Source organism: Prenolepis imparis, unplaced genomic scaffold, assembly GCF_030444845.1.
Source record: "Prenolepis imparis isolate NDT839.2.m4 unplaced genomic scaffold, iyPreImpa1.0 SCAF_10, whole genome shotgun sequence".
NCBI classification, from domain to species: Eukaryota; Metazoa; Arthropoda; class Insecta; order Hymenoptera; family Formicidae; genus Prenolepis; species Prenolepis imparis.
In genome coordinates this window covers 6,212,110-6,221,986 of record NW_028141168.1, presented here as the reverse complement: position 1 = coordinate 6,221,986, position 9,877 = coordinate 6,212,110, and the positions used below count along the sequence as shown (strand labels likewise).

Below are 9,877 nucleotides of genomic sequence, written 5' to 3'. Positions count from 1 at the left end.
TTAATATAATTCCAAATTAAATAACGGCTTCTAATATCGGGTAATTTACAGAAATTAATAATAAATAAAATTTTACTATTGCATTATTTAGTATTACTGCAAATTTATATGCAAACTTTTATATACACTTATTAATAATTGTCAAAAAAATACTTAAAATTGTTTGATACGTTTCTAATAGTATCTGTCGTCTTCTAGATACATTTTATACATGTATCTAATAATTTATACAAACCCAATATCTTTGTAATTAAAATAGAAAACTCACCGGTACGATGTGCAGCAGCGGAATTACACAGCGATGATCTGTAAAATATACAAATATATATCTATTTAATCCAAATTTTATTAAGCAAGTCTCCAAACAATTAATATCTCGGAGAAATAATTATTTCACGTATTGAAACTTTCAATTTATTGAGATTCTTTATAAATAATAATAAATAAATAATAAGTAATTATTATTAACCTCAAAGTTGCTTCGCCGATGCCCGAGCCGCCCCGGGCCTGCTCCTCCTCTCTTATTTCATCGTTGTTGCTCTCTTCCTGGCACTCGCGAATATAACATCGATTACGCGGAAACAATTAATTACACTTTCTGCTAATCACACTCGAGTACAATTAATAATAAGCGCGCGATACTTTGCACGGCACTCCCGACACTTTAAGGCAGGCGACGCGCGCGTCAAAATAGCGGGAAAAGAACGCGCGAAGCTCGTTGCTACCTTCACACTGTCTCTAGAAACTAACCTGTGCGCGCATTAAGGCAGAGGTTCGAACAAACCGTCAACGATCACATAAACGCCGTATTTATACCCTACAAGGTCGAAAGTGTTTAAAATATGTTGTCAATACGTAATAATTATTGTTAATATACACACACACATATATATATATATATATATATATATATATATATATGAGACAAAGATTTTTACATAAATTCCTATCACTCGAGCAAACAAAGCGCACGAAATACTTTTTTCTCGACAAAAACAATTGTGTCGCCGCGATGCGTTTAATCTTTCAGTCGAATTAAGTAATTGTGTTGTTACTCACTATAATCACTCGTTATACTAAAATATGATTCCGATTCTGACTTATTCACTGTTTAAGTGCAGAGTCGATCCGTCTCGCGCTCGCAATGTTTCGTTGCCGACTGACTCCGGAATGACGTAAGCAAGTTCGATACGACGTGTCGTATTATAAGCGCGCGAAATACGTATTTGCTTCGAAGCAAAGTCGTCGCCTAATACACTTTAATTAAGTTAAATATTAATCGTCTCGTACCTATTATCAATTGTATTTGTATTTCAAATTCCTTTAATTAGCATGCCAGCTTGATATGTGTGATTCGAATTAAATGAATAAATAAATTCTCACTATAATTTATATTCCAAACATTATCAACGCAAGAAAGCATTTATATTCTCTTTAATTATTATCCGTTATTGATAGAGAAGCTTGTAAAATGAATTGGTTTATCAACTATCGGTACATAATCATTGTTACATAAAATAAAAGTAACTTTTTATTTAAAAACATTTAACATTTATCAAGTATAATGTCACAGTTAATGACTCACCCTACATTAATTTATTCTATAGATTTGTAGTAAGTGTCGACGATTTGTTCGAATCTCTGCCGTTCGCGCGCGCATGCTGGGTTAGTTTCTAGAGAGAGCACGAGAAGTCGTGAGCGTTGAGTTTCGCGCGCGCTTTTCCCGCGTTTTTTTTCCCGCCTGTTGAAGCGCGCGTCGCCTGCCGTTAAAGTATCGAGAGTGCCGTGCAAAGAGTCGCGCGTTTATTAATTGTACTCGGGTGTGATTAGCGCGAAGTGTAATTGTTCTCGCGTAATTGTAATCGATGCTATATTCGCGAGTGAGTGCGCGAGTGCCAGGACGAGAGCAGCAACGATGAAAGAAGAGAGAAGGAGCAGGACCGAGCATCGGCGGAGCAACTTTGAGGTTAATAATAATTATTTATTATTTATTCATTATTATTTATAAAGAATCTCAATAAATGGAGAGTTTCAATACGTGAAATATATAATTATTTATCCGAGATATTAATAGTTTGGAGACTTGCTTTAATTTGGATTAAATAGATATATATTTGTATATTTCACAGATCATCGCTGTGTAATTCCGCTGCTGCACATCGTACCGGTGAGTTTTCTATTTTAATTACGAAGATATTGGGTTTGTATAAATTATTAGATACATGTACAAAATGTATCTAGAAGACAAATACTATTAGGAACGTATCAAACAATTTTAAGTATTTTTTTGACAATTATTAATATGTGTATATAAAAGTTAGCATATAAATTTGCAATAATACTAAATAATGCAATAGTAAAATTTTATTTATTAATTATTTCTATAAACTACCTGATATTAGAAGCTGTTATTTAATTTGGAATCATATTAAAGAAATAATAAAAATTATATTTGAAAATAACAAAAATTTATACTGGTGAGTTTTCTATTTTAATTACGAAGCTATTGGGTTTGTATAAATTATTAGATACATACAATATACAATTATTAGGTACAAAATGTATCTAGAAGACAAATACTATTAGGAACGTATCAAACAATTTTAAGTATTTTTTGACAATTATTATGTGTATATAAAAGTTTGCATATAAATTTGCAATAATACTAAATAATGCAATAGTAAAATTTTATTTATTAATTATTTCTATAAACTACCTGATATTAGAAGCTGTTATTTAATTTGGAATCATATTAAAGAAATAATAAAAATTATATTTGAAAATAACAAAAATTTATACTGGTGAGTTTTCTATTTTAATTACAAAGATATTGGGTTTGTATAAATTATTAGATACATGTACAAAATGTATCTAGAAGACAAATACTATTAGGAACGTATCAAACAATTTTAAGTATTTTTTTGACAATTATTAATATGTGTATATAAAAGTTTGCATATAAATTTGCAATAATACTAAATAATGCAAGAGTAAAATTTTATTTATTAATTATTTCTGTAAACTACCCGATATTAGAAGCTGTTATTTAATTTGGAATCATATTAAAGAAATAATAAAAATTATATTTGAAAATAATAAAAATTTATACCGGTGAGTTTTCTATTTTAATTACAAAGATATTGGGTTTGTATAAATTATTAGATACGTGTACAAAATGTATCTAGAAGACGACAAATACTATTAGAAACGTATCAAACAATTTTAAGTGTTTTTTTGACAATTATTAATATGTGTATATAAAAGTTTGCATATAAATTTGCAATAATACTAAATAATGCAATAGTAAAATTTTATTTATTAATTATTTCTGTAAACTACCCGATATTAGAAGCTGTTATTTAATTTGGAATCATATTAAAGAAATAATAAAAATTATATTTGAAAATAATAAAAATTTATACCGGTGAGTTTTCTATTTTAATTACAAAGATATTAAATTTGTATAAATTATTAGATACGTGTACAAAATGTATCTAGAAGACGACAAATACTATTAGAAACGTATCAAACAATTTTAAGTATTTTTTGACAATTATTATGTGTATATAAAAGTTTGCATATAAATTTGCAATAATACTAAATAATGCAATAGTAAAATTTTATTTATTAATTATTTCTATAAACTACCTGATATTAGAAGCTGTTATTTAATTTGGAATCATATTAAAGAAATAATAAAAATTATATTTGAAAATAATAAAAATTTATACTGGTGAGTTTTCTATTTTAATTACGAAGATATTGGATTTGTGAAAATTATCAGATATATGTATATTTATTCTATAAATTTACGGTAAGTGTACAATTTTTTGAAACTAAAGTATATATTATAAATATGTATGTAATTAATATTATATGTATTTATTTATTTAACTAAATTATTTTGCACATAATATATAGAAAAATATATATTGTCATCTAACAGATCGTTATAGAATATTTAAAAAAGTATTTAAAGTATTTAAGAAATTTTTGCTGTCAAAAGTTATCTGCTCGGCAATTTCGCTTGTGTCTTTCAACCTAATTTAACCTTATAAATCCGCTCTCGCTCTTTAAGCTTCTTAAACTTATATCTGTCATCGTAACCATGTATTGCAACTAAACGCTCGAGAAGGTTTCTTAGAGCAAGGCTGAAAAGAATTGAACAGATATGTAGCTCCGAGCCACTATCATGCAACGTCACTCGACGAAAATGTCGTCGCTCTAATCCTCGGATGATTACACACCGTTTTGCCTCCTTGTATATCGTACGCGATATCGCACATGGTACCCTGAGAGCAGCAAAGGGGTTCCTTTCACCAGCTAAGCTTCGCACGAAGCGAAACGATGCGCGAGATCGGATTTGAAATTTATCCGCGTAAAATCTCTGTCCTCGAATGAGATAAATCGCGAGAAACGACATGATACATGGAATAAACAAGTCCTTAAGCGAGGTCGAAGCGTAAAAATTTCTACGATATATAAGTATAATCGAATCGTCCTTTACAAAAAAAAAACTGTACTTTCCGGCTAAGTTACTAAAATTAGACATGTGGGATAGTTTGACGTAAAGACTTGTGTCATTCGCGTCAATTTTTAAAGAGTTTCTATATATTTTACGATATGATATACACTATTTATTACGTGAAACTTATATTCTGAACAAAATGTTTTAATGAGACGAAATAAATGTTGTATTGCTTCGCGTTGCATTTATTTATAAGAAAAATGTCTGATTAATTTTTTTAGAAATATTTAAGATTGAGCAAAAAGAGCCTTTCCTTTAAAGGAAAAGTCTTTAAAGATTAAACATTATTATGATTTTCATTTATAATATATTACAGAGCATGTTATTATACATTTAGTTCACAATAGAGCTACAGTTTCAAAGCACATATGCACAGCATTTCAATTATAATTATTAATAACTTTTCATAAAAAAATAATCGTTTCTTTTTAAATTCTTTAATAATTCTAATAATTAAAAAGTCTTTAATACTTTTAATAATTAAAAACCCCAAAAACTTTTGAGCAAAAATATATATTTTTGAAAGAAAGATCCAAAATTCACCATTCGGATATAGATACTTGTAGACATGAGAAATTCTTATATTTAATATCTATAAAACTTTTCGTCCAAATCCACTCCACGTGGATTCGCCTACAAGAGAAGCGTCGTCTAATTTAAGAGATAGAAAAGCAGGCGGGGAAAATGCAGCAGGAAGTAAATAATCGCGGAAGCGCGTCAATAAATAACGGTTTATTAACGCACTAATGCCTTACGTGAAATTAACAGAAGGCGGGCGCGAAAAAGAGATAGAGAGAGAGAGAGAAAATTCGAAGAGAAGAGAGGGGAAAACCGGCGTAAACTCCGTGTCTTAAATGAGTCCGGCGCATGCTGCGGCTCTAATTAACACAAACACGATTATAAGTTTTATACTTGAATTTATAATCGTGGCCGACATACGTCGACCTCTCTTAACGAACTTATGGCGTTGCAATTTTCTCGACCAACATTTCGACAAGTCATATTCTCGACAAGCTCGCTCGTTTCCGGAATTATCTCGCATTATACTATTTTCCCGAGTGATGTCGAGTAAATACGGTAAGCTCGAAAGACGCCGATCATCTTTACCTCCCCGTATCATCCTCGATCAATTCGCCTCTTTGGACGAAAATCCCGAGTCAATCTCTCCGCTGATCTTTTGTGCGCGAGAATTATAATATTTTTATCGAGCTTAATGGGGGACTCCATATACGAATGGGACTATCCATACATATATATATATATATATATATATATATATATATATATGTATGTATCGGCGACGCGGCTACCGGGACATCGGGATCGGTGCCGCGATTATATCAACATTTAAGCACCCGCTGCGCGTGATCCCGTCTTAAGCTGAGCTTAAAGATCGCGTGTGTGCGAAGGGGCGTTAGCCCTCTCTTCGTTGCATCCACGTGCACCGGCTCGTTTCTCATTCCCCGCGTGTTCAAAATTCCCTTCTAATATCTCGCCGGCGAGAGATCTTCGATATTATTCGCCCAAACATATCAAACTTTCATTAAATACATTGTTATCTTATAACATATGTATTTGCTCCGTATACAGCACCTATGCTTTATCTAACGTGTAAATTGACATGACCCACAAATCATGAATCGTAAACACAGTCGAGAAAAATAAAAATATAAAGAGAAAAGTAAGAAGATAAGTTTTGGAGGCAAATATATGCAAAGTCACGTCAGTGAAAGTTGCACGAGTTCTTTATATGCTAATATAAGATACTAATAATGGTGCTCTTATTAAGAATGCGTCGAATAAAAAATTCCGACAAAGGTTTAACGGAAAATATTTTGTTTAGAAAAATTGTTTTACAATCTTAACATTTCCATGACATATACGAACATCTCTTTGGATTATAAATAATCTCAGGTGAAAGCTCTTTCAGTGAAAGAAACATTACACTTGAACAATGACCAAAGTAACAATAAAAAAATAAAATTTATTTTTATGACCTGCTAATATAAAATTAAATTTCTTTTTTCTCTTTATCTTTTAACCCTTTCTACTTTCCTTTCATATAAACACCGACAATCGATTTCTTTAACATTATATATTTCAGAAAAAAAATTAATGCTCTGTACAATATTTATCTATTTTTCGTTCTTGAAAAAAAAATCTCGATCTGTATATATATATTTACTACAGATTTTTTCCACTTGTAATAGCTGCACAATCAAAGAAAGTTGTGCACGGTAGCTGTTTCTGCTAAGAATAAATTAAAAAAATTGCAAAGAGAAGAATACTATATTTCATCGATGATTTATAGTCTCTTGCGAAAAGATATAATTTCAACGTGTTGGAGCGAAAGAGTTTCAGAAAAAGATGTTTGTCGAGTTAACGTTATCGTATTTTCTTGTTTAATTACAAAGTTATTATCGCGCTCCGCAAACTCAGCGCGAACGTACATCATGAAATTAACAACGCGGCGCTGGATAACCGAGCGGACTTTATTAATTTATCGTTCGTTGTACATTACACGGGCAAGAAATCAAGGAAAAAGAAACGGGGAGAATGAAAAGCGAGGGAGAAAAAAATGAAAACTTAACGTTTTTAATTATTGTATAATTAAAGTTTCCTCGCCTAGCGCGATCGTTACTGTGCCTAAGAGAGATTATATGTGCTTTTCATTTTTTTTATAATTCTGTTCAATTAACATAGCTAACTTTGTTGTTGGAAAAATCGAAGGATTTGACTAAAATATAAATCTTCGTATTATAAGTCAATATAAAAGCCTCAGGATTTATCTAAAATTTTCTTCGGATTAAAAAAATTTCTTTTCTTTATTTTTTTATTTTCTTTATTATATTTCAGCAATCTTGAAAATGCAAATTGTTTCTTAATTGCGATTAATTTAATCCTACTGTCGAATTAAAATATATTGTACTTCTTATGTCTTTAACTTTTGCATTTTAATTGTCAATCATAAAATTTTACTAACTAACCGCAAAATATCTATGTAAAATTGAATACAGATATTCGTTGCGTATATTGTATAATATATACACACGCATGTTAATAATTTTATGTTACTTAATGAATCGGGAAGAGAACGAAGGATCTTGTATCTCGAATAATCATTGTTTCGACGTTAACGATCAGAGTAATGAATACACAATACGCCTTAATGCACAGGCAACTATAGATAAGTCTGTTATCCGCGATGATCGAATTTACTGGGGAAAGGGGTTGTACTCGATTACCACTCAATTAGCCTGACCACTTTACTCGAGCTCACGCACCCCGTACCCCTTAAAGGCTGCGTCTCAATCATAGGGGAAGAAGAAGCCCGCATGACGATAATAAATTCGCTAGAAAGAATTATCTATTTTGGAAACAAAATTATCGACACCATAAAAAAGTGTACGATGATTATGAATTATTCAACGCCCGTTTTCGAGAGCAGCTTACCCCAAATATATTATCCTCTAAATAATAATATATTATTCCTAAGTTGGAAAAACTAGATAAAATGATATTATTATATGAAACATAAAGAAGATGTGACAACCTTTTATTTTCAAATATGTTTTTTTATTATTTAGAAAATATGTTATTTCTAAAATAAAAAGTTACTAGCGATTGATCTGATTGACAAACAAGAAATCGGAAAAATCAAACAAAATGAAGCGAGACAAGGTTGAACAAAATTGTATTTCAAACGAGGGAAAGAATTACGTTGGGGGGGGGGGGGGCAAAAAATTATGTAGCAATTTCACGGCTAACGAGCCTCGGCATCTTTTATTTGAGAAAATTTGCGGAAATGTGTTGACATACAAACAGTTGAGGTAAACATGCGTATCTCTCTGCATCACGTCTGTCCAATATCCTTGAACGCGTATCTTTAAGGTCGCGAATAAGCGATGTCGGGAGATGAGTAAGTGTCCGTCCACGTAAGGATTCGGAGGGAGGTGATAAATTATAGGGTCGGCGGGGTCGAAACTCTGAAAAACAAACGTGTAATTTACCAGTGGCTGACCTGCTCCTTCGCGGAGAGAAGCTAGGGCCCCGGTAACTATATAACGTCCCGATGGGCCGAGGGGCACCCGGGATAGGATTATGATAGGTTATACTCCGGCAGAGGCGGAGAGGACTCCCGTTTAAGCAGTAATTAAGCCTCGCCACGCCCTAGGTCACGCTTCTCACAGGCCAGAAACTGACGTTCGTAAATTACCAGTGAATTATCGAAAACGTCCCTCGGACTCTCATCGCATACGATACTTTCACACATACTTTCGCTAGAAGAAAATCTCCCTTTTACATCAATTCTGCGTATTTTAAAAGCCGATATAATTACTCCGCTTCTCGTTAAAGTCGGCGCCGCTTTGGCGCGACCGCAATTACGTCATATCAAGGGAGATGACCGTATGGAGGATCCGAAAAAGTTCACGTCGTGATATACATTCACTCGTGTCTGGTTACCCTTTTAGAAGGAGGCCAAGCAACCGCAGCAGCAGCAGCGAGTCGCGAACGTAATTTCCGAAGGCACGCGAGGAGAAAAGGGGAGGAGGGGTGATAAGGTACCGAACTAGAAATCGACCCCTGGTGCTCGCGGTGGGACGCCATCTTATTTATTGTTTTAATTATATCAGAATATATCGTTAGAACCCGTCACGCAGCCGAATACGCGAGATTTATGCGATCGAAACGACTCCATCGTCCTCCCCTTCCCTTCCTCCGGACGTCACTATTCACGTCGTTCCTCTTCTGCGTGTACGTGTGTACGTGACTCTGACTCGCCCCGGTCTTTTCTTCAACCAGGAGGAGGTCCCGCCCAAGTATCCCAAACGTATGTGTTGACGCGTGTAATTTGTGTTCGCGACCCAAGTAAATAAATTAGAACTTTGCAATCGTGCGCGGACTCGTTTCGCGAGTCTCTCTCGTCTAGGTGTGTTTCTTCGTTCTGGAAACAAATCGCTCGTCGTGCTTTAGCAAGAAGCGAATTAGAAGAGATTCCGCGAGATTTGTGAGATCCTCCAGTTGCGAGAGAGATAAACTCAATATGTCAAGTGTCAGAAACACGTGAGAACAACGCAATCCATATATTTCAAGAATATTAATTATATTTACCATAATATAAAATCTTCAATATTATTATATTATAATTATATATGTTATTATATTATAATTATATATGTTATTATATTATAATTAATATAATTATTTTTTTATAAATATAATTATATGCGAAAGAGATAAACTCAATATGTCAAGTGTCAGAAACACGTGAGAACAACGCAATCCATATATTTCAAGAATATTAATTATATTTACCATAATATAAAATCTTCAATATTATTATATTAT

The 9,877-nt window shown here is 32.7% G+C and overlaps 1 long non-coding RNA gene across 1 annotated transcript in view; it reads right to left on the bottom strand.

Annotated features, from left to right (window-relative positions):
• Positions 1–267: 267 nt before the first annotated feature.
• The window catches only part of LOC145941563 (uncharacterized), a 105,079-nt gene continuing 95,469 nt past the window's right edge, over positions 268–9,877 (bottom strand). Inside the window, exon 5 of the long non-coding RNA XR_014426184.1 lies at positions 268–306. This is a non-coding gene — a long non-coding RNA (uncharacterized LOC145941563). The remainder of the gene's footprint in view (positions 307–9,877) is intronic.